This window comes from Coloeus monedula, assembly GCF_965178545.1.
Source record: "Coloeus monedula genome assembly, chromosome: 2".
NCBI lineage: Eukaryota > Metazoa > Chordata > Aves > Passeriformes > Corvidae > Coloeus > Coloeus monedula.
Window position 1 is genome coordinate 14035402 of NC_138782.1, and position 22212 is coordinate 14057613.

Here is a 22212-nt window from a genome sequence, read left to right on the forward strand (position 1 = left end):
TTGAGATGATGAATCACTGTACAGGCACCTTCACAGGCCGACTGCCATGGGACAGCTGAAGCAGGTGCTGCCTTAAGTGTTGGTGCTGGGCCTGATAGTCCCCAAGAGACACTGTCTAGAACAGGACAACCTGGCTAAACTGACTGCCACCCTTTCCTCAGCTTTGGAAAAGGGGCAAACGTTCAGATGTATCTCTTGCCAAGCCTCACAGAAGAAACTGGCTGCATTGCTGAATATTCTGCAACTTCACGTCCCACAGCGTGTTTTCCCTGCATTTGTTTCTTTCCCAAGGTCTGCAGATTTGGGGGTAAATGGGTGCAAATATCCTCAATCCTGCTGCGGCTGTCTGTGTAGTGGCTGGCCCCTGATGGGTCAGCCTGGGTTGTCTAGTGCTAACTTTGTGTTTCTCTGCGGACAGAACCTTCTACAGGTGTCCCAAGTGTCAGGGAGAGCCCAGGCCTCCTTCCCCCAGCAATGACAGGGAGCATGCTCTGGCCAAGGCCTGCACTGTGTCCCTCTGCTCCCTGTGCCCCAGTGTCCGCTCTCTTCTTCCCAGGAGCCGCCACGTCCAGGTGCGGAAGTGCGCGGCCCAACTCCTCCTGTCCTTGATGGAGAAAACTGGAGTCACGAAGCTCGCAGGAACGCCCAGGGCTGAGAGGCTGGCGCACGCGGCAGGGACGCTTGCTCAGGACTGTCACAAGGACACAAGGTAATGATCTTCATTTCACCTCCTAAAACAGGAAAACTGTTGGGTGTCTGGCTGTAAAGGGCAAAACCACAAAAGAGTGGAAGCTAAAGGAAATATCAAGTTCCCTCACTGTGTGGATGAGGTTCACAGAGTCACGGAATACGCTGAGTTGGAAGGGACCCATCAGGGTCATCGAGTCCAGCTCCTGCCCGTGTGCAGGGCCCCCCAAGGGTCACTCCATGTGCCCGAGAGCATTGTCCAAAGGCTTCTTGAGCTCTGTCAGGCTTGGTGCTGTGACCACTGCCCTGGCTTGTCTGGGGAAATGACTGTGCTGGGGAACCTGAGGTTGTCCTGCAAGAGGGAGCATTGCCAACTTCCTGGGACTTGAATGATTCCAGGGGTCTTTAGCCAATGTATTCAGTCTTTCTAAACCTCTTCTGCAGATTCCTATAATGCTCTTCTCTGTGGCTGAATGACCTCCAAATTGCTTCTTGAAGAGAACTGTGGTTTCCTAGTGGCAAAATCAACCCAAACCACCCAAAAAAATCCCCTTACTTTGAGGATTCAATTCCCATTAATAGCTGCCAAGAAGGCATGAGCAACTAGCTGTCCCTGTGCATACATATGGTATAGAATAATCAAAAGCAAGCATGAGGCATTTGGTCCTGGCTTCCCTGCCAGTTAAAGAAAGGCAAATTCCTGTGCAATGGCAGCAAGACACTGCTCATAAGCTCAGACTCAAAGCAGAGGTGTTTCGCTTGTTCCCTGGGATCCTTCGATGCCACAGAAGCGCACCCACAGTTTCAGAGTGAGATTGTATTTTTCTGTTGCCCCACGTTCTCCTCTTGCCTCTTGTGTTCAGCTGACAGCACTGTGCAGTGACAAGTGGAGGTAAATCTCTCTCTTTGCTGAGTAGGTAATGCCTTCTCATGCAGGTATGGCAGCTGCTGAGGTTAAGGTATCAGCTATTTCTGTTAACACTCCTCCTTTGTTTGTTCACCTTCTATTCATTCTTTCTTTCTTTCTTTCTTTCTTTCTTTCTTTCTTTCTTTCTTTCTTTCTTTCTTTCTTTCTTTCTTTCTTTCTTCCTTTCTTCCTTTCTTCCTTTCTTCCTTTCTTTCTTTCTTTCTGTCTTTCTTGTTTTAGGCATTATGGACAGGAGATGGTGAAAATGATGCTGAACCACCAAAAATTTAAAAGGCTTTTGGAACACGCTCTTTCCACCTGTGACCTGGAAGATATTCTGGCAAGAATGAAGAAGAAAGTAAGTGCTTGGTAGGAGAAATGTCTCCTTTGTGCAAGTATTGCCACTGCTGATATGAGATCAAACATACCTAATCTTATCTCATTCCTTTTCTGCCAAATCATTTTGCTCCTGGGAGTGAACTGTTGATCCGCAGCCTGTTCATCTGCAGAGCACAAAGGAATTGATAGTGTTAGGGGAAGCGTGGGGTATTGGATATTTTGAATATCGGCCACAAACAGGGAAGGGAAAGAGGAGAAAATGGGTTTACATTTAAGCATAACCCCCCACCCCACTATCCCTACTCTGCCCCCAGTGACGCAATTAAGTGAGAACAGTGCTTCTGGAGATAACAGAGTCTTTGCAAAAGACACCGGAAGCAGTAGTGCCAAGAAAATTTCCAAATATACAAAAGATGTCCCAGTCAATCCCAATTGCTGCAATTACTGTCTGTCTTCTGGGAATACTGCCCTGCTGTCATGCCCTGTGGAGCTGGAAGAAGCTTGGTGAATTCAGCAGCATCCAGTGGAAAATCAGTTGTTTGCCTGGGTTTTTTTTTTATTCTTTTTACCTACGTTATAGAAGGGAGTGTGCCTTTGTGCAGCAACAGGGAGAGTGAGTGTGGAACCAAATCAACTTCCAACACAATGGGCCAACCTCCAAAGAGTCCAAATTTTTCTGCAGCTTCCTTTAAGAGCATTAGTTCCCTACCAGTTTGCATTATTCCCATTTATGCTCAAGAGGAATGAATTTGGGATTTTAGACTGCTGCTCAGTATGGTAGCAGCCATAACCTGCCTTGGGCTATTGAAAACAAAGAGTTGGCATCACTGAACCTCTGGCCTGTTTCCTTCTGTAAGTTTGGAAATGTTTGCCCAAGCCTTGGTAGCAGTGATCCTGCTTATAAGTGGTGTTTTAAACAGGTAATTTCCTATTTTACATTCTAAAGATCCATGGGGTTTCTTTATGCCTTTGTAGGGGATGGAAACACAGAAGGATGAACACCCATCTGTCGAGAAGCCTGTGAAGAAGAGGAGCGATGGCTTGAAGAAGCCCCAGGCCACATTGCCTTCTAGTAAACGGTACTGAGCACTTTAGTTAGATGTGACAAAGCACATGGCAAGCTTGACATGTCTCTTCCTCAGGAAAATCTTTCTGGTGGAGATGACCTGTGCCAGACATTGTTTCCTTTCCCTACAAATGCTCTATCATAAAAAATGTCTCCTTCTGCATTACGCTGAACACAACTTCTCTGGAAGGCTTTCCACAAAAAATGGGCGACAAAAAGACACCCACTGGTTGCAGCTCAGAAGATCCAGTGCAGTGGCAAGGACAGTGCTGTGGATGCCGTGAGAGGGCCATGTCTCCGCTGCCTCACTTGGGACAAGTAAATTCAAGCAGGGTTTTTTTCCTCTGAGAGCAGGCTTTTTCAGATGGGTGTTTTGATGAGAAGTCCCAGTCTAGAAGCAAGATGCCGTTGCCCAAAATAGCACTTCCCATGCATGTGGTTTGGCCTCCCTGAGTCATGGTTTTCTTACCCTCAGACAGTACCAAGATGAGTAGTAAGTAGCAAGCCAGTTCCTGAGCAACTTTGGTCAACAGGTGTCTCAATGTGGACGTCTTGTCTTGACATTCCTGTCCTTCATACTGTTTGCTTGATGGACAGCATGTTTGGTTTATTTCCCCCTGTGCTGCAATCAGCATTTGAGACAGGAATTTAGTCCTTGCTGTCTCTTCCTGCCAGTGGGAGAGCTACTTGTACCTGTTGTCCTCTGATAACAGAGGGGATTTATTTAGCTCTGTCATGCTCAGCGCTGGCAGGAGAGTGACCACATGCCTCAGTAGCATAGTCAGGATCTTCCCATGCTCATGGAAGGGACAGGCTGATCCAAGAGAGTTGTTCCCAGTGGGTTTGTTAAGCTGTGGATCTAGTCTCTAGGGAAGCAATCATATGAGCGTAGTGCTGGGATGTCTGGCTTCTGTTTTTATCCCTGTTACGGATTTTCTGGATCCTTCAGATATGCCCCTATCCATCTGTTCAGATGCATCTGAGCTACTTTTCCAGATTGTCATGCCTGCTGTAGAGACACTTCTCCAGAGGGATGAGTTTCCTCATTATAAGACACACACCTCCCTTATGATGAGGCATTTAAACTTGGAAGTAGCGTCTCTCTTTCCTCACAAAGCAGTGCAACATGTGTACCTGGGAAGCTGTCTGGAGATAAGTGAGATGCATCTCATCCTTGGTTTTCCTGAGTAAGCACTGGTGAGAAAGTTGCTTGCAGATTGTCTCCTGTAATGACTGTCATGAGGTCTTACGTTGTTTTTCAGATCAGGATTTTCTAGCTTGAAATCACATCATTAGGAAACCTCCCCCAGATGTTCTGCTCACAATTAACTGAAGGTATGATCACCAACAGGTCCTCATTTGGTTTTATTTTCCAGGGTGAAGTCTACCTCTGATGGACGCCTCCTACGCCGCCCAAAAGCCCAGGTCACGTTACCTCCGGCTGTGGAAGAAACGGAGCCGCTCCAGAAGCTTTACAATCTCCTGGAAGCCAAGGAGTTTAAGACACGGATGGAAGGAGTGGCACTCCTCCTAGACCTGTGCAAAAGCAGCCCCCAGCTCGTCTCCACTAACACTGTCCAAGTATGCAGGGTGTCTTCATTGTTCCTTTCCTTTAGCTCCTTTCCCAAGCCTGTAGCAGGAAAGTTAATTCAGTGTGTCTTGGCACTACATCCTGGCTGTGTGGGACAGGCTGGTGCCTCTTCCCCTGAAACATTTAATTCAGGTCCACGCTTCAGGACAAGTGATTTCAGTCCAGATGTATTTGTCTGGCAGGTGCCTATTGATGCTGTTCATCAGATGAGGACAGAGTTTTCTGCTGGTGTAACTTCTGCTGTCTCCTACTCCCACTTGGGTTAAGTGAAGGGAATCCAGCCACTGAAAGCGTGGCAATTATTCTCTAGACAAAAAAATGGGTTTGGATGGGGAAGAGAAGTATCAGGCTGGGCTGGTTTAAACCAAATTTTTTTAAAAGGATACTTCTGTAAACACCATCTTGTCTTGCACAGGCACAACTCTGGTTACTCGTTTCCATCGGCATCCCTATTCCTCTTGGGAAAGACGGTGCTCACCCTTCTTGGGGGGGTCTTTTTTTCTCTTTGGAAAAGGAGGAAAATGGCTAGGGTCAGATCTCTTCCTTCTCCTCCCAGCAGCTGCTTTTTCCCTTTGTCCAGAAAATGGTGCCTGATAATGTGGCTGTCAAGGACTGAACCTGCTCTAATGAGAGCGGTACAGCACATTAAATTTCAGAAGTCTACCTGCTGGGTAGACAATTGGTCTGGATCCTGGAAGAGTTGATCAGAGCCCTGCACTTCTCCAGACACAAGTTCTGAGACAGATGGAACAAAACCTGGATCTCCTCCAGCCATAGTTTTGGCAAAATCATAACTGCCCTCAGAACTTGAGGCAACTGTGTAGAAAAAGGGGCATTGCAAATATCTGGTTCTATACTTCGAAAGCAAAGATACTGTTTTGCATCAATAAATGGGATTAATTTAATGACTGAAATGTGGAGAGAAACACCATAGGAACTATCCTGTCCCCACCCAAAGCTCTTCAAAATATATGAAAATCTTTCAACCAGCATGAGGTTGCACAACCATTCCAGAGAGTGGCCCACAGGAAAATTGTGCAAGCAAGTGCTGACCTGACAGGAAGGATCACTTTCATCTTTTACATTGCTGAGTGCTCACTTCTGCGTCCCTTCTTCAAACAAGGACATTTTAATCCAGCTTTCATGTTGTTTGTTCTCTTCACAGATTTTTGATTATTTTGTCCCGAGACTTGGTGATACGCACAAGAAAGTGAAGCAGAAGGCGCTGGACGTGCTGGCTGAAATCATAGGCATCCTGAAAGATGGCTTAAACCCGGTGATCATCTGTTTGGTTGAAGGAATAACAAACAACCTAAACTCAAAGGACCCCGGGGTTTATGCCGCAGCTGTGAAAGCGCTGGAAGAATCCATGGCTCACTTAGGTAAGGCTGAGCCCTGGCATGGACTCTCCTCAAGTGTGTCTGTGCCTCTGCGAGTCAAGAGAATGCTGAGTGCCTTGACAGCTGTTGTTGTCTGTGGAAACCTCCAGCTGACACCCACCAGAAGCTGTGCAGGTGCAGTCCTTATGAACCAGTCCCCCAACAGGCTTGAATGTGCATCAGCATTTCCCAAAAGTCCCAGGAGCCCTTGGCTCTGTGCTGCTTGTCTGAAGAGGAAGTGCTGGACTACAGCTTTGCTGGAATTCAGGGCCAAAGGGATTTTTGGAGTTTGCCTGGGCCCCATTTGACTTCCCAAATGAATAGCTTTGCTGTTGGCATGAAGGGACACCGGCACATCAGAACCTCTGCAGAGCAGCCTCCTGGAAGGCTCCACATCATAGGCATTAGCTTCATTAGGACAGCAGGATCACTTCTTTACTGCATGCTTGCATGAAGATCATTTGGGACCTCCTTTTTGTATCTCATGCAGGAAAGGAGCTCTTAGTAATACCCTGCTACTTAAACCCACCCTGGGGTGTAGCTCTGTAGTGGTTCCCAATGAAGCAGATTGCCTCCTTTGTCACAGCCCTGTGACCCTGTGAGGGACCAAACTTCATCCCACACACGTTCTGTCCCCAGGAAAAGCTTGCCATGGCTTATTAGAGTGGCAGGACTGGAGGCTTGCAGGCCAATGCAGGCAACAGCAAATTCAAACGAGACCCCCAAAACCGCAACAGATAGGCACAAGGAAAACTAAAATACATACGCCAGTCAAGTATTAGGAAATCAGTTCATTTTCCAGTCTCTCTGCCAAGATCTGATTTCACAGCTGTTACAGAAACCCACAGGCTACTGAGGCACTGAGCAGTAATAGCTCTTGTATGAGCAACTTGGAGTCTTGTCCCTAGATCCACACAGGTAACCTGACAATTTAAAAACAGCTTATCCTTCAGGTGGCAATGGAGGTGTGCATTTTGGAGCCTTCTCACCCTTTTCCATAGGGGAGAGAGAAGATCACTTCTGCAAAGCTCTGGGATGCAAAACCTTTTCACTGCTTACGTGTGATTGAACTCTTGAGGTCCCTGATGTGAAATGTTTAACATAGCTCCTGGTACAGCAGACAACTTTGGATTTAAAATGTGAAAGGAGAGCTTTTCTTTTGGAATTTAAAATCCTCCCAAGTAGGCTGGAAGGAAAGAAGAAAAGGATTCAAAAATCGGCAGGAATTTCCTTTCTTTTACAAAATGTAGTTGCCAATGCCCCTTCCCTCCCCACTGTCCTTTCTCTTATGACCTCAGAAGAGAGAGCAGAAACGTGTGTTTCCCTTGTAGATAAAGTATCCCTGCTGAAAGAGTTCAGCCACCGAAGGAGTGAACTGAAGGGCCAAGCTCTGCTGGATGTCATGGAGCATCTCTCAGGTATGGCCTCCCCTTCTAAGGCAAGAGGTCTTCCGAGGCAGAGTTTACAGGGAATGCCAGTGAATAGACACTAGAGTGGCTCCTCCAAATCAGGAGGTGCTGAGCTTGTCCCTCCTGCCCAATAGCCATGGAAGGTGTATTGGGCAGGTTTTCCCTGGCTGCTGCAGAGGTGTGCAGCACCTGAGATGGGGGCGGCGCTCGGCCTCAGGGCTGAGCTCTCACTGGGGCATCTCAGAAGCCGCCTACAGGAAAGGGAGGGGCTAAAAGTTCCCAAGCTGGCTCCTCTCTTGGAAGCTCTGGGACAGCTCTGATCCTTTAGGGAAAATGGTGGCAAATGCTGTTTCAGGGGATCGGTTTGTTTTGTCGTCACAGAATTCTTGCTTTGCACTTGGAAAATTTTGAGGTGGAAGCCTGCAGTGCCTGGGGGTCACAGCTTAGGTCAAAACTCAGCACAGATGTTAGAGGCACGGATTTTGTGCAAGGCAGCCTTTGGGGGCAGAGGGGCAGAAGCAGAGTGCTGAGGCTCCCTGCCTGTGCTGGGGAAGTGCCATTGGACTGAGCACTTCAGGGTGTGCAGTCAGGGTCTTCCTATGTCAGCGCTGCCCAAAATGCTCCAAATGCAGCTGATAATTGATTGCTCAGAGGAGCTTGCTATGTCAGCAATAGCCAAGGGATGGGAAAATGATAACCTCAATATATGCTAGAGAAGACAGTGTATAGCCTTGCTTTATTTATAGCCTTGCTTTAGCTGGGGCTAAATCCACTGCTAATTATGCCAGCATCTTTAAATGCACGGTTTAATACACCTTGTGTCTTCATTCTGAATCTCAAAAGGGCACCTTCCGCAATTGGGAGTGTCAAAGGCCCTTTAAAGAGCATTTGAATAAAGTAGATCTCCAGGAATAGGGAATTTAGTTTTGCAGCTATTTTAATCTCTTTTTCAAATAAAGGAATTAAACATGAATTAGGACTTCTTTAGAAAGAGCAGATGTTCCCTCTGAGATTTAGTGGGAACAGACGGCTCTTTCTCTGCGCAAGTTGCGTAGTGACCGATGTCTTTAATTGCATGTAAGCTCAAATGAACTCCCATTTTAAAATGGATCCCGTAAGCCTTTTCCTGCTTAGCAGAATTGGTTTGAGGTACTTTCAGGAGGTGTTTAAATGTTGATGACTGCTGGTGGATTAACAGCATAGAGAAAATGAAGTCTCTTCCACCACAGAATAATAAATGGCGACTACATAACATTTTGCCTGGTCAGAAAATAAGAATGGTCCCCAGACCATATCAGGTTTTGGTCTCTCAGCCAAATCTGCCATGCAAGGAGCCTGTTGGTAGGAAACTTTTGTCTGTGTTTGATACAGTTCAGTTCAGAAAATGAGCAGAGAGCAGGCTTCGGAGACAGCGGGAGAGAACACTTGTGTTTTGGTTACATTTCCGTCCCCTCTGTAGCATTTTTCTCTCTCTATTCCACTATTTCAGCACACATTGTAAGAAAAAATGCCATTAACATTGTGAGGAGAAATGCCATTAAAGTTTGGAGATGCTCCAATGCCATGGCAATGGGGTCTGGCCAATTACCTAAGACACCCTGAGGTTTGAAACAGCTGTTTGTTAGAAGCCACAAAAGCCTACTGCCAAAGACACTGGCTAGTCACTGATGTTTCAAATCCAGCTGTCAAGCAACACCCATCTCTGGTGCTGGAGTTTCCAAGTGTGGTCTAATACTGCCCTTTGCCGTGTGCCACCAAGCAAAGGGAAGAGCCAGATTAGACTTGTGGCACTTGACATCAAAGGTCACAAAAATGGAATCATCCCTTTTATTAGAAATCTCTCAACTGCCTCTCTATGGTGCATTTCAAAATCTTTGGCGTGGGTTTAGACAACTTCTAAATGGAAATAAACAGCAATTTGACATTTCAGTCTCTGTTCATGCAGAAACAGATTGTGGAATGATTTAGTAAAGGTGTGAATTCTGCCACAGGTACAAGGCTCGGATCTGGAGAAATTAGTCCTGAGGGCTTGGTGGTTCTGTTTCGGGGATGTTCAGCTGCTTTGCCCATTTCTGGATCATGGGGCTCTCACTGTTATTTCACTGATCTTAGCCCGAGAGACTCCCAAAATCACAACTAGAGGTAGATCCTTGTTTGCATTAAGGCTGCTGGTTAAGAAGTTTGTGTCTCTCTTCCGGCAGCGCTTGTGGGATGGGTTTATCCCAGGAGCCCCGAAGTCGTCCAGCGCTACGCCCTGCCCGTGCTCTGGTCCTTCCTGGGGAACAAGGCGCTGCCTGTCCGAAGCGCCAATGTCCGCACTGTGGTCACCAAGCTTGCCTGCGCCCTCTACAAGGTGATGGGCACCAAGCTGAGGAAGCACGCTGCCAGCCAGCCTCCGCATGTGCGGGAAAACCTCTCCGACATTTTGGGCTGGTGAAGGCTCGATGACCTGCAGAGAGATGGCAAAGTGCTGAGCTGGACACCTCCGGACGTGACTTCTTAGCTGTGCCAAAAATGACAGAACGCAAAGGAAGGGTGTGCACCTGCCCCCGCTCTCTCCACCCCCCTTCCTAGTCGTGGCATGGGGTGCCTGAAGCAACTTCCGATTGAGGACAAGGTGAAGGCTGAGCATGGCTCAGCCTCACAAAGAGGTAAGGCGGGAGCTGGGCCGCTCTCTGGCGGGAGGAAGGCTCTTGTGCCAGCCTAGAGAGCCTGGGCACATTGCCAGGGAACAGTTCTGCCCTGCATGTGCCCCCTGCAATGAGCTGTGCTGCTCCCAGTGCCCCGTGTAGCTGTAGGGCTGCTCAGCTGTGGGGCCGCGAGAGGAGCAGGAGGGTGCGTGTGCAGCTGAGCCATTCCTGGAAAGCACAGGCCTCTGGGCTCCCTGCTGTCCCAGGGCAGCCCAGAGGCCAGGCTGCTCCTGTGCTGGCTCTGTGCAAGTGGGTCAGGGTGTCTCCCTGGCCTGCCTCAAGTGGCTGCTGGCAGGAGCGTGTTTCCCTGTGCAGCTCTTTAGAAGTTTCCAGGTGGTCTGTCCCATTAAATACGTAGCTTCAGATGCTTTAGGTTTGCATTGTGGCCTCTGTTATATTTTGTGTCTCCACTTTGCAGGCGTGACTGGCTACAGTCTTATCAAGAAGTTTTCCTTGGACATTTCCTGTGTTCCGTAACCGACAAAGCCCTTGCCTCCTGTCCAGAAGAGCTCTCTTTCCTCAAGCTCAGGAAGAGGGTTCTGCCTGTCTGAAGAATGTTTGAAGATTTGGATTTCTACGTTAGGCTTTGTAGTTACAGATGTACATATGTTCTGACATGTAGATGTAGGTTTGAATAAATGTGTTGTCATTTTATCTTTTAAATTTTGAAAATAGATTTTCAACAGTATATCTTTTATTTTGAGGTGTTTTCTTTGTTTGTTTTAAATAAAATAATTTTTAAAAAACACAAGCCGAGAATGTGAGACCTGCTAGCCTAGAGGTTGTCAGAGTGCAGCTGACTCAACGTGCCACTGTCTCACGGTATTCTTTCCTCACAGCGCCTCTCCTCTTCCTCTTTTGCCATGTTTTCTTCATGTCATTTGTGCTGCTGTTTGTTATTTAGCATTACAATGGGGCCACCTCTTACCATGTTTGGGGGACAATGGACCCAGAAGATCCTGTGTAGTCTACAGTTTTCTGCCTCGATGTATTCTGTGCTCACAAAAGGCCTGAGCAAAGCAACAAAGAGAATGTGCCCAAATCCCAAAGCTTTGCTCCTTTGCAATGTCAGACAGATCTGGCTCAGAGGTGTCTTCAACCACAATTCCATAGGTAAGAAGAGGACGTGTATTTCACTGGGAAAAGAGGCACTGCTTTGGAAAAGGCATCTGTATGTATATTTACCCAGGACAGCAGTCCAACGGTGTTGTTTGCAACTTGTTTGCAGAAGGATGAGCGGACTGTGAGGTTATTGAACAGGTGACAAGGGTTCCTCAAATCTGTACCCTAGCCTGGGTGTCATTCAGCCCAGAGTTATGGGATAGTGGCGTAGTACATCCCACACACGTTCTGCCTCCAAGAAAAGCTTGGCTTGGCTTAATCGAGTGAAATAAAGAGAAGAGCAATGAAATGGATATTTAAACTCGTCACTTTAGAGTGATTCTCCTGCTTTCCAATGTCAGCCCTGTACCTCATGCTCCCAAGGCTTGTTACAAACGAGTGTTTGAGATTGCTTAAAAATTCACTGTCAAGGTTATCAGTAAAACCAGATTGAATATGTCCTAGGTTACAGTGTAAGATGCAACCAAGAGTATGTATTCTATTGTCACCTTCACAAGCTGTTAAAACAGATGGGGCTGTGTTCCTGATCTCCTACCATGACTCAGCCTTGATAAATCCCTCTGGAGGCTATCTCTGTTTAATGGGCAATCAATGGCCCACTGCATGACTCACAGAATTACATCAGCCCATTGGGAGATGCTCCACCCAGGGGGAGGAGCCAAGCATTCCCACCTGGATATAATCAGGCAGGATTGAAGCACAAGCAGCTCTTCCCTACTGGATTCCCAGAGGATAAGAGCTACTACTGGACCCTCTTCTGAAAACCAGATCCTTCTACAGGATCACTGCTTCAATAGGACCACTTCATCTGGGCTGCTACCACCACCCTGACTAACAGGGTGTCAGGTTGTATCCTGACTCTGTCAGTGTTCTTGTACTATTGCAATTATTTTAATTTTCCTATTAAATTACAGTTCTGTCTTGTGATCTCTCACTGGTTTGTTTTCAAACTAGTACAGAATGTTAAGTAACAGCTCAACAAAACTTGTTGGCAACATTCACGCTATTACTTACTAGTCCTTTAAGGCACAACAAGGAAAAAAAGCAACAAACAAAATGCAGTCAATCAAACCAGACATGAACTGAGAACTCTCTGTGTGTGTGTGTGTGTCTGTGTTTAGACGGGTTTGACAAAGGGAGAGAAAGGACAAGGATGAAAAGGAATGTGGCCTAAAAGCTTAACAGCACTCAAGCTTAACAGTAGTTAAACTGGAGCCGTGAGGAGTGGGGGTATTGGCCCAGGATCCATTGTTATTGACGATCCTGTGAGTACAGGAAACTTGAGCTCGCTGGCTCTGAGAGGCCCCACTGGAGGTTGCCAGTGGCAGCCACTGTGGTCCAGGAGAGCTTCGAGGGCTTCCTTTTGGACCGCTGTTTATGGGCCACAAGACAGTGGGCTTCAGTCATAAAATGCTTCATCATGGCCGCACTTTGGTCAGCACCCTGTCTTTGGAAGTGCGAGAAGAAGGATGTTATGGCATTCAGGCAAGAAAAGTAGTTTCCAAGACTGTTCATAGAAAACCCCAGGAGCTGGTTAGACAGCACAAGTTCCTGGGAGCACTCAGTGTTTTGGGCAAGCTCAAGAGGAGCTGAGTCCAGGGGTGGTTCATCAAGGCTGAGGCCTAACAAGCATTTCTGAGATCACAGTGTGGCCTGACAAGGCCAGGGAAGATTCACCACCCCAGTGTGAAGCATGAAGTTTTGATGTGGAGTAAAAAGCCATGGCCCAGTGGAAGCCCGGGGCAGTTTCCTCAGGCCTGCGGGAGAATCCCACTGCAGATCCTCGTGCCACTGATTCCATCTCTCCCCACTTTTCTCAGTTCTTGGTAGCAAGGTCACTTAGGTTAGACACACAGCTCCCAAGAAGTGCTCCTGTATTTCCCTATACAATGAATTAAAGTGAGATTACACATCCCAAATCTGTGTTTTCTTTCTGGCAATCTGATTGATTGCAGGAATTTCTGGAACAACAAACTTGCTTCCTCAAATATTTCCTGTGCATGGTAATGAGCACAGAGGAAAGATTTAATGTTAAAAGCTTTGCCCAGGCAATGCTCTTTGGACAAGTTCCCTCCTTAGCTTTCCTTGGGAAGATCTGAAAGGTTCAATGATCCCAGCAAAACTCCTGCAATGGCTACCTGCCAGCAGAGCAGGGCTGTCAGCTGTGAACCAAGTGTTGCCACAGGCAGCAGCTTACCCAGGGCAGCAAATCAGGAGCTAGGAAGGAGCTGATCTGAAGGCCAAACCTCCTTAGCTCCTTCCAAGAGCACTGCAACAATTCCTCATTCCAAGGAGGTGCAGTGCTGGACACCAGAGCTCCGTGTGAGGACTGGACACAAGTTTGCTCCCACCAAGTGCTGTGATGGTTTCTGCAGGAGCTCTGGGCTCCTGTGCCTGCCGGACACCATGAGGAGAGAAGGAGCCGAGTACACTGACGCACCTTTGCCTCGAGCATAGCCCGGCCTTGACCAAACACACTGAAAGGTTTCCCCTTTGGCCCATGTCTCGAAACGTCCGGTCAGCTGTTTGACGACTCCGGTTGGTTTGGTGTAAAAGAATTTCCCTCAGAAGTATCTTTTCAGCTTTATACCGGCTAGCGCTTGTATTTCAATGCCTTAGAAAGCCTCGAGCAGCCTTGAGAGGTAGCAAGGGCGATCTAGCACTTTAGTAGCTCTAAAATCAGTACCTGAATCAGCTGCAGAGCAAATACCATCAGCAGAAGCAAAGAGGGAGAAATATAGCTCCCTGCCCGCTCAATTCCCTGCAGTTAGAAGCTTTCAAATGAGACAGACAACCAGAGATGTTCACAGGAAAGTCGCTGAGCTGAGTGAGAGGGCGTTTGCCTCCCCTCGACCATCTTTTATTAGGAGAAGGGGAAAGGGGAGGCCCGGGGCGGACCCGGGGTGACCGGCCAATCAGACACTGCTGAAGAGTCTGAATTACATTTGGCTTTGCCTCGCTTGGAACAAAGGAGCTCGGAGCACATGGGCAGGAGCACGTGTCTTTGGGAGGGGGGAGGGGAAGCTCGGAACAGGCAGCAACAATTCACTATTTTTTTTTCTTTAAAGCTGGGTTGTAACTCTTAGTAACTTAAAAGTGCATAGAACAGTAACAAAACAACAGTGCAAAATATAATTGTAATCTATCGTCCCTACAACTCGACAGTACCTAGGATGCCTTTAAACTATTTCCCCAGTCAAAACTCAGGGGTTTAGTCAGGACATCTATGGTATGGAGTATCAGGACAAAGATTTACAAAACACGGTGCAAAACCTGAGTGCAAAAACTGCAACTTAACTTAAGGGATTAACATCAAAATCTGCAGTAGGGGGTTTACATGAAGGTGCAAAATCAGGATTCTTTTTACGGCGTCTCTTCCAGGAGGCAGTTTTAACCTCCTTAACTTTTGAGGAAGTGACATAAGGTTTTACCCACTTCCCTGGGATCCATCTCAGTCCTTGAGGGGTAGATACACTGGCATACCCACGTCCCCAAGTTACAAGTTTGTATGGTCCTTGGATTTTTTGAGTCTCTGGGTCCCGGATCAGGACTTGTGGATTTTCCTGCAGTTTCTGTCTCCTGGTGTTCTGGAAATGACGATAGATGGGAGGGTTTGGATCCTCAAAGGTGCCATTCAGGAAGTTTATGGTAAACAGTGCTTTGCTGAGTCTGAGGACAGGTGAGTTGAGTTTGGTGGTCCCTGACTGTTGTAGCAGCATTCGCTTGAGGGTTTGATGGGCATGTTCAACAATGCCTTGTCCAGTTGGGGAGTGAGGAATACCCGTAACATGTCGAAATCCCCACTGCTGACGAAAGTTTTTAAACTCCTGGGAGGTGTAGGCAGGTCCATTATCAGTTTTTATCTCCTCAGGCATACCAAGCACAGCAAAAGCTTGGACAAGATGTTTTTCAACATCCTTAGCCTTTTCACCTGCATGTGCAGAGGCATACATAGCACCAGAGAAGGTATCAATAGAAACGTGAACATATTTTAATCTCCCAAATTCAGGGAAATGTGTGACGTCCATTTGCCACACTTCACCGCTATTAATGCCTCTGGGATTGACCCCCATGCCCAGTGATGGAAGCTGTAGCTTCTGGCAGTTGGGACACGTTGCCACTATTGCTTTTGCCTGTGTCCGCGACAGATGGAACATGCGGATAAGAGCAGGAATATTTTGATGGTACATAGCATGGCTCAATTTTGCTTGTTCAAAAACTTGGGGGAGCTTTGGTAAGTCGGCTGATAGAACTGTGTCTGCTGGCATAGCCAGAGCATCAGCTCTACGATTACCCTCTGCAATAAATCCTGGCAGGTTTGTATGTGACCTCACATGCATGACAAAATAGGGATGCTCTCTGTGGGAAACCAGATAAATTAATTTTGAGAGCAAATCATACATTTTTTTGTTTGAGATTTCTTTTAGGAGAGCATGCTCAGCTCTAACAGTTACTCCAGCTACATATGCTGAGTCTGTGACCAAATTAAAGGGTTCTTTGAACCTCTCAAATGCTCTAACGACAGCTGCTAATTCAGCGACTTGTGGTGATCCCTGGATTACCTCGATGTCAGATTCCCACTTTTGCGTCTTTGGATTTTTCCATGTGACCACGGACTTTTTACTTTTTCCTGAGGCATCGGTAAAAACGGTAATCGCATCGAGGGGTTTTCTACTTTGAATCTCTCGAGGGATGAAAGAGAATGGCAGATTAAACATGTTATGTTTTGGGTAATGATTTGAGATTTGGCCTGAGTAACTATCTAATGCAAATTGTAAATTTATATTATTTTGGAGTAGGTGATCTAATGCATCAGTCGTTACAGGTACGTAGATGCATGCAAAGTCACATCCTGCCAGGGTGCGAAGCCTTGCTCTACCCTTCATGATAATTTTTGCCATTAGTTCTTGTGGCTGTGTGATGGTTTTAGGAGGTTGGAGTGGAAGGAATACCCATTCAATTATGATGAGGGGTTCCTTCTGCTCTTTGTCCCACTGAAATATGAGGCCGTGAAAGCGTGGTACCTTCCCTAGAATGACAAGCTTAAAGGGTAGGGAGGGCTGATAGCTGTGTGCTTGTCTGGTGGAAATGAGCTCTTGTATCTTTTTGAGAGACTGCCTTGCCTCTTCTGTCAGGGATCTAGGGGATGCTGGACCGCCTTCCCCTTTTACTAGGTTTGCAATAGGAGCTACATCCTCTGTGGTGAGTCCTAACCAGGACCTTAAATACTTCAGTGTCCCACAGATCTGTTGCACTTCCTCTAGTGCTTTTGGGTTGTTATTATTAATGGTGACAGGTGTTGGGGTGATAGAGGTTTCTGTGATTTTGAGTCCGAGGTATTTCCAAGGGCTTGTTCTCTGCATTTTTTCAGGTTGTAATTCAAAGCCCTTGGCCTCTAGGGCCTCAATCACCATGTTAAGTGTCTGCTGCAGATACTGATTATTGGGAGCACACACCAGCACATCATCCATGTAATGCAGGATGATGGCTTTCTCTGCTTTGGCACGGATGGGAGATAGAATTTTAGCAACATACTCTTGGCAGAGAGTTGGGGAATTTTTCATACCTTGGGGAAGCACAAGCCAATGATAACGTTCCATGGGAGTTTCACGATTAAGAGATGGTACAGAAAATGCAAATCGGGGGGCATCTGCAGGGTGGAGTGGAATATGAAAGAAGCAATCTTTAATGTCAAGAACAGCTAAATGCCAATGTTGTGGGAGCATTGAAGGTGATGGCATACCTGGCTGAAGGGGTCCCATGTCTTCAATAACCTTATTAACTTCTCTAAGATCTTGGAGTAGCCTATATTTGTTCTTTCCCGGTTTTTGTATTACAAACACGGGTGTGTTGCATGGGCTGTTAGTTGGAACTATATTTCCTTTAGCCAATTGTCCAGCTACTAATGTTTTGAGTGCCTCTAAGTTTTCTTTTTTTAGTGACCACTGGTTAACCCACACGGGTTCATCTGTTTTCCAAGTTAATTTATGTGGATGGCACTCTGCTTCAGTGGCCTGCAAGGGAAAATTTGGATGTCTAGGGGTGATATCAATTTTTGTTCCCCACTGAGACATGGCATCCCTTCCCCACAGGGTCAATTTGGTGTCTAGGACATACGGACGAAGTGTCGCTATTTGTCCTTCAGGACCTTCAATTTGGATGGTGTGTTTGGACTGCTTTGCAATTTGGGTACCTCCAATCCCTTGTATGATGCCCTGAGATTGCAATTCCCATTGCGTAGGCCACTTATCAAATGGAATGACAGACACATCAGCACCTGTGTCTGTCATTCCCATTATACTGATTTTATGTGATTTGTAACGGAGCTTACATTCTATTACAGGTTTGTCGTTTCCCAAAACCTCAGTCCAACAGATGGCTGGGATATGACCATCTGTGGGCAGGTATTTGGGCAGTGGAAAAGCCTGTGCAATGACTTGACCCTTTGGCATAAAGTACGGTGGATATATACATTGTACAATTAGGTTAGAACACCTGTTCTGATCCATTTTCATGAGTGTAGGTGTAACCTCTATCCCAGCAGGTGTTTCCTGAGTGTCCCCAGTAACAAAAAGGTATGTGAAGTCTGGCATGTGGTCCACATTCTGGAATGAAATGGGTATTACAGTCTGTTTGTTGTTGTTGAAATGGTGTGCTTTATCACAGGTTACCTGTGAGAAATGAGACAACTCTTAAAAAGATTAATTTATTGAAAACAGAAAAATTGAAAAATTACAGAAATTTAAAAAAATATAAAAATTTGGGATCCTATGGCTCGGTAGATGGTATGCCCCAGGAGCGCAGGGATTTGAGATCTTCTGGCTGAGACAGCACTAGACCTCAGGTAGAGAAAAAAAACTTGCAGTGCTGGGTTGACTTTAAAAAAATTACTAAAAGCCCCTTAAAAGGGGTAAGGCTTTGAATGCCCCAGCACCGATGTCTCCCACAGCTAGTCTGGAGAGAGCAAGAGGGGAAGAGAGAAGAGGGCCCACCTCTTTGCTTCGTCCTTTTTATAGTTTTTGCTCCGCCCCCAGTCCACCCACAGCCCGCCCCTTCGGTCCAAGGCAATTGGTGCTTTCCTTTTGATGGATCATCTCCGTCCACCAATGGCTCATCGTTGTCAAGGGGGGGGGGGTGGTATCAGTTAGAGATAAGGGAATACAATACTTTCATTAAAATTCAGGTATCCAGGTTGCCATGGAACTTGCCTGCAGAGTAATGGCTGTGGCTAAAAATAGCTGCTGGCTATTAAGACTGGGTGGGGTTTTGGCCTTGGAATCAAAATGCAAGTGAAACACTTACAAAAAGTATTAAAAGACATCCAACACACCTCAAAACACTTGTAAAAGTATACAGTAAACACAGGAAAGGTAACTCTTATGGTGTACCAGTGGTTTGTAGCTTGAAAAGGGGCAAGTTTGTGATTTTTTACTGGGAAAAATTTTAACTGGGAAGGGTGCAACTCTATTAATAAACTTTAAACAAATGGAAACACTGATAATGGAACTGGATTTTTGTACCTGGGCTGATGGGTTAATTGTAACATTCAATTTAAAAATAATTAACTCAAAATTAATTACTTAAAGCACTTAATATGCAAAGACCTGTTGGGTGGAGTCGCGGGAGACAAGCACTCAAGGCATGATGTTCAGCAAGTCTCGATTTATTTTTCAAAACTACACTTACTTATAGTACCTTTAATTAGCTCATACATATTGCAAAAGTTGAGCTCCTCATTGGTGGGAGCTATTCCGTGGGATCTACAAACACGGTGGTCTTATCTTTCTCTTCCATATGGTTTCTGTCTTCTTTCTTATCTGAATGCACATTCTGTTATCTATGCAACTTCTTGCTCAAGGACTCAGTGTCTGCATCTTTTCTAAGCCTCCTGTGTTATCATGACCTTTGCTCTTTAGCCATTCTTCAGAAAGACTCTCAACAAAGACCAAGCACAAATAGGGATTTCATGTATGACATTACCTTAAACCTGAGTCCAGAAGTCCAAGTTGCTTTGTCTGCAGCCCTATTTATGTCTGAACGTGGAGCTGTTAGGACGCGTTGAGTCGCTAGTTTCCCTGCTGTTGACCTGGGGAAACAGTCTTTGGAGAGTTTTTATCAGCAGTTATAATCGCTCTGCAATTGCGAGCTACGTGTCCCTTTTTCGGACAACGACAGCATATAAAGTTACCGCGCGATTGAGTTTCTCCTGTACCTGTAACATTCTCTACAACTTCCCCAGCCATCCCCACTTTTTTCAAAAAGGGAGCAGCTGTGTTCAGCTGCACCTTCTTCGTACAGACTTCGAGGATGGATTCAACAGTAGGAGGAGGATACAGCGGGAGAGTGAGAATGACTTGTTTGCAAGCATCATTTGTATTAACTTGGAGAAGTTTGAGTAGGAGCGCTTGTTGGAGGTCAGGATTAGGGACCTGGGAAGAGACAGCTTCGTAGAAACGGTTATAAAAGTGAGTAATATTTTCATTTGGCAATTGTTTGATGGTGGTATAATGAGGAGTTTGAGATGGTAATAATGTTAAGGCCTTTTCAGCAGCATGTGTGATTTCAGTAAGAACGGGACGAGGGATAAGCATTGCTTGTTTTTGAGGATTTGCCATATTTTTGTCACCAGATAAAAGGTCTAATGTGATACAATTGTTTTCAAAATCCAGGTAATTATCTGGAGTTTGCCACAAAATTTTTAATAAATCAGATAAAATTATTTTCCATTGCTTTTTCCACATCATAAAATCACCAGGTGTAAGAAGAGTTTGCATTAATGTAAGTAAATCATGAGGTACAAGTAAGTGAGTTGCAAAAGTAGCACTTAAAAGGCTCTTAAAATAATTACTATGCATTCCAAACTCCTTAATTGCCTTGCACAAATCCTTAATATTAGAATAAGGAAAGGGTTTCCAGTCGGGGTTCGCTCCATTGCTAGTACAAGAGAGTGTAGTAGAAGCATTCTTCCTGGTAGGCACGGGTTCCCGGATTCAGAGGGGCAGTCCCAGGATTGTGGGCACCTGGGGCGGGACAATGGGAAGCAGGGGCGGGGAGTGGAGGGGCAGGGGCGGGGAGTGGAGGCGGGGACACGGCCGGAGGAGGGGAGGGGTTGGGAGCGGGGTTGTGGGAGGCAGGGGCGGTACTTGAGCCATGGGCGGGCACAGAGGGAGGGGTGAAACACGACGCTGTGGGGGCGGGGGCGGGGCGGGGCCAGGTTGTGACGCGGGAGTGGGAGGGGATGGGGACAAGAAGGGATTTGTGGGGTGGGGAGAAAGGGATTGTGGGAGGTGTAGTTTGGAGAGGAAGGAACATTGCGTCCGCCATTACTGGAGACAAACAAACTCGGAGAAACGGGGTTGGGGGGAGGGTTTTTTCCCGGGCTGCGAGCACGTGGCAATGGCTGTCCCTGGGAACAAAGAGATCAGGGGAGAAGGGGTTTTTACGCGCGCTTGAAACATGAGGGCTAGAAACAGGGGAAAAGGGAGTGGAGAAAAGGGGTTGGGAAGGTCCTGGGACGGGCTCCGGATTCCCATCCAAGGAAGAGTGCTGAGGAAACACGGGTGAGCCAGGAGGACGATAGCTCTCCTGTGCTGAGAAGCAGTCTGCTCTAGCTGTGTTTTCCAGCGTAGGGGAAGAGGGGTCCGGGACACAGGGGTTGGAAGAGGGTATAAGGGAATTAACAGGGGAGTTTTGCAGTGGCTGTTCATGTACTGCCTTTTTCTCCGGCAAAGTATAACTTAGTAACAGGAGAGGAAAGAATTTTGAAACTGTTTCATCTCCTGCACGCCTAAGAGAGGAGAGTTTTCTCCCCACCTTATCCCAAAATTCAGCAGATCTTATGTCTTCGGAGGTCAGATTAGGAAAGTACTGGAAAAGCCATTGTACAAAAGATTGAACTAGATTTTTAGGGTATTTATGCCCAGTTAAAGAAAGGTAACTTTGAACTTGGTGGTATATTTCTCTATGGTGTGCAGAAACTTCAGATCCCATTATGAATGCAGCACCAACCTCAACCCCTTACTCGCCAAAAAGGAAAAAAAAAAAGAGAAAGTTTACACCTGCACCAGCTTAAGACGGGAGCCCCTAAACCAGCAGGGAAATACACACCAGAATTCTGGATTTATCACAGGAAAGCAGGTCCGGAGAAAAAAAACACGCGAGAAGGGTCTTCTGCTTTCCAGCCGTTCCCTCGCCACGTGGTGTGGGGGAGGGTACAGGCTGAGGCTCTGGGCTCGGTGTTACACAAAAAGTAACACCTCGCCACACAGAGCTGGCACAGCAGGACGTGCAGAGCTAACTCCAGCAGACACACAGCTGCCGGGACACCCTGAAAGTCTCTCAGAACCGGAGTTCAGAGATAGCACGTTAGGCGCCAGATGTGGAAGGTATCTTTTCAGCTTTATACCGGCTAGCGCTTGTATTTCAATGCCTTAGAAAGCCTCGAGCAGCCTTGAGAGGTAGCAAGGGCGATCTAGCACTTTAGTAGCTCTAAAATCGGTACCTGAATCAGCTGCAGAGCAAATACCATCAGCAGAAGCAAAGAGGGAGAAATATAGCTCCCTGCCCGCTCAATTCCCTGCAGTTAGAAGCTTTCAAATGAGACAGACAACCAGAGATGTTCACAGGAAAGTCGCTGAGCTGAGTGAGAGGGCGTTTGCCTCCCCTCGACCATCTTTTATTAGGAGAAGGGGAAAGGGGAGGCCTGGGGGCGGACCCGGGGTGACCGGCCAATCAGACACTGCTGAAGAGTCTGAGTTACATTTGGCTTTGCCTCGCTTGGAACAAAGGAGCTCGGAGCACATGGGCAGGAGCACGTGTCTTTGGGAGGGGGGAGGGCAAGCTCGGAACAGGCAGCAACAGGAAATACTAGTGTCTTAGGGTGACTTTATGATGTGTATCCCATATTGCTGCCCTATGCCCAGAAATTAAATTTTGTGCCTTTTTATGCCTTTAAACTGAGCCTGAGAGGGGGAAGGGAAAACTGAGCAAAACTTTTTCAAAGCAGTTTGCAGCTTGTTCAAG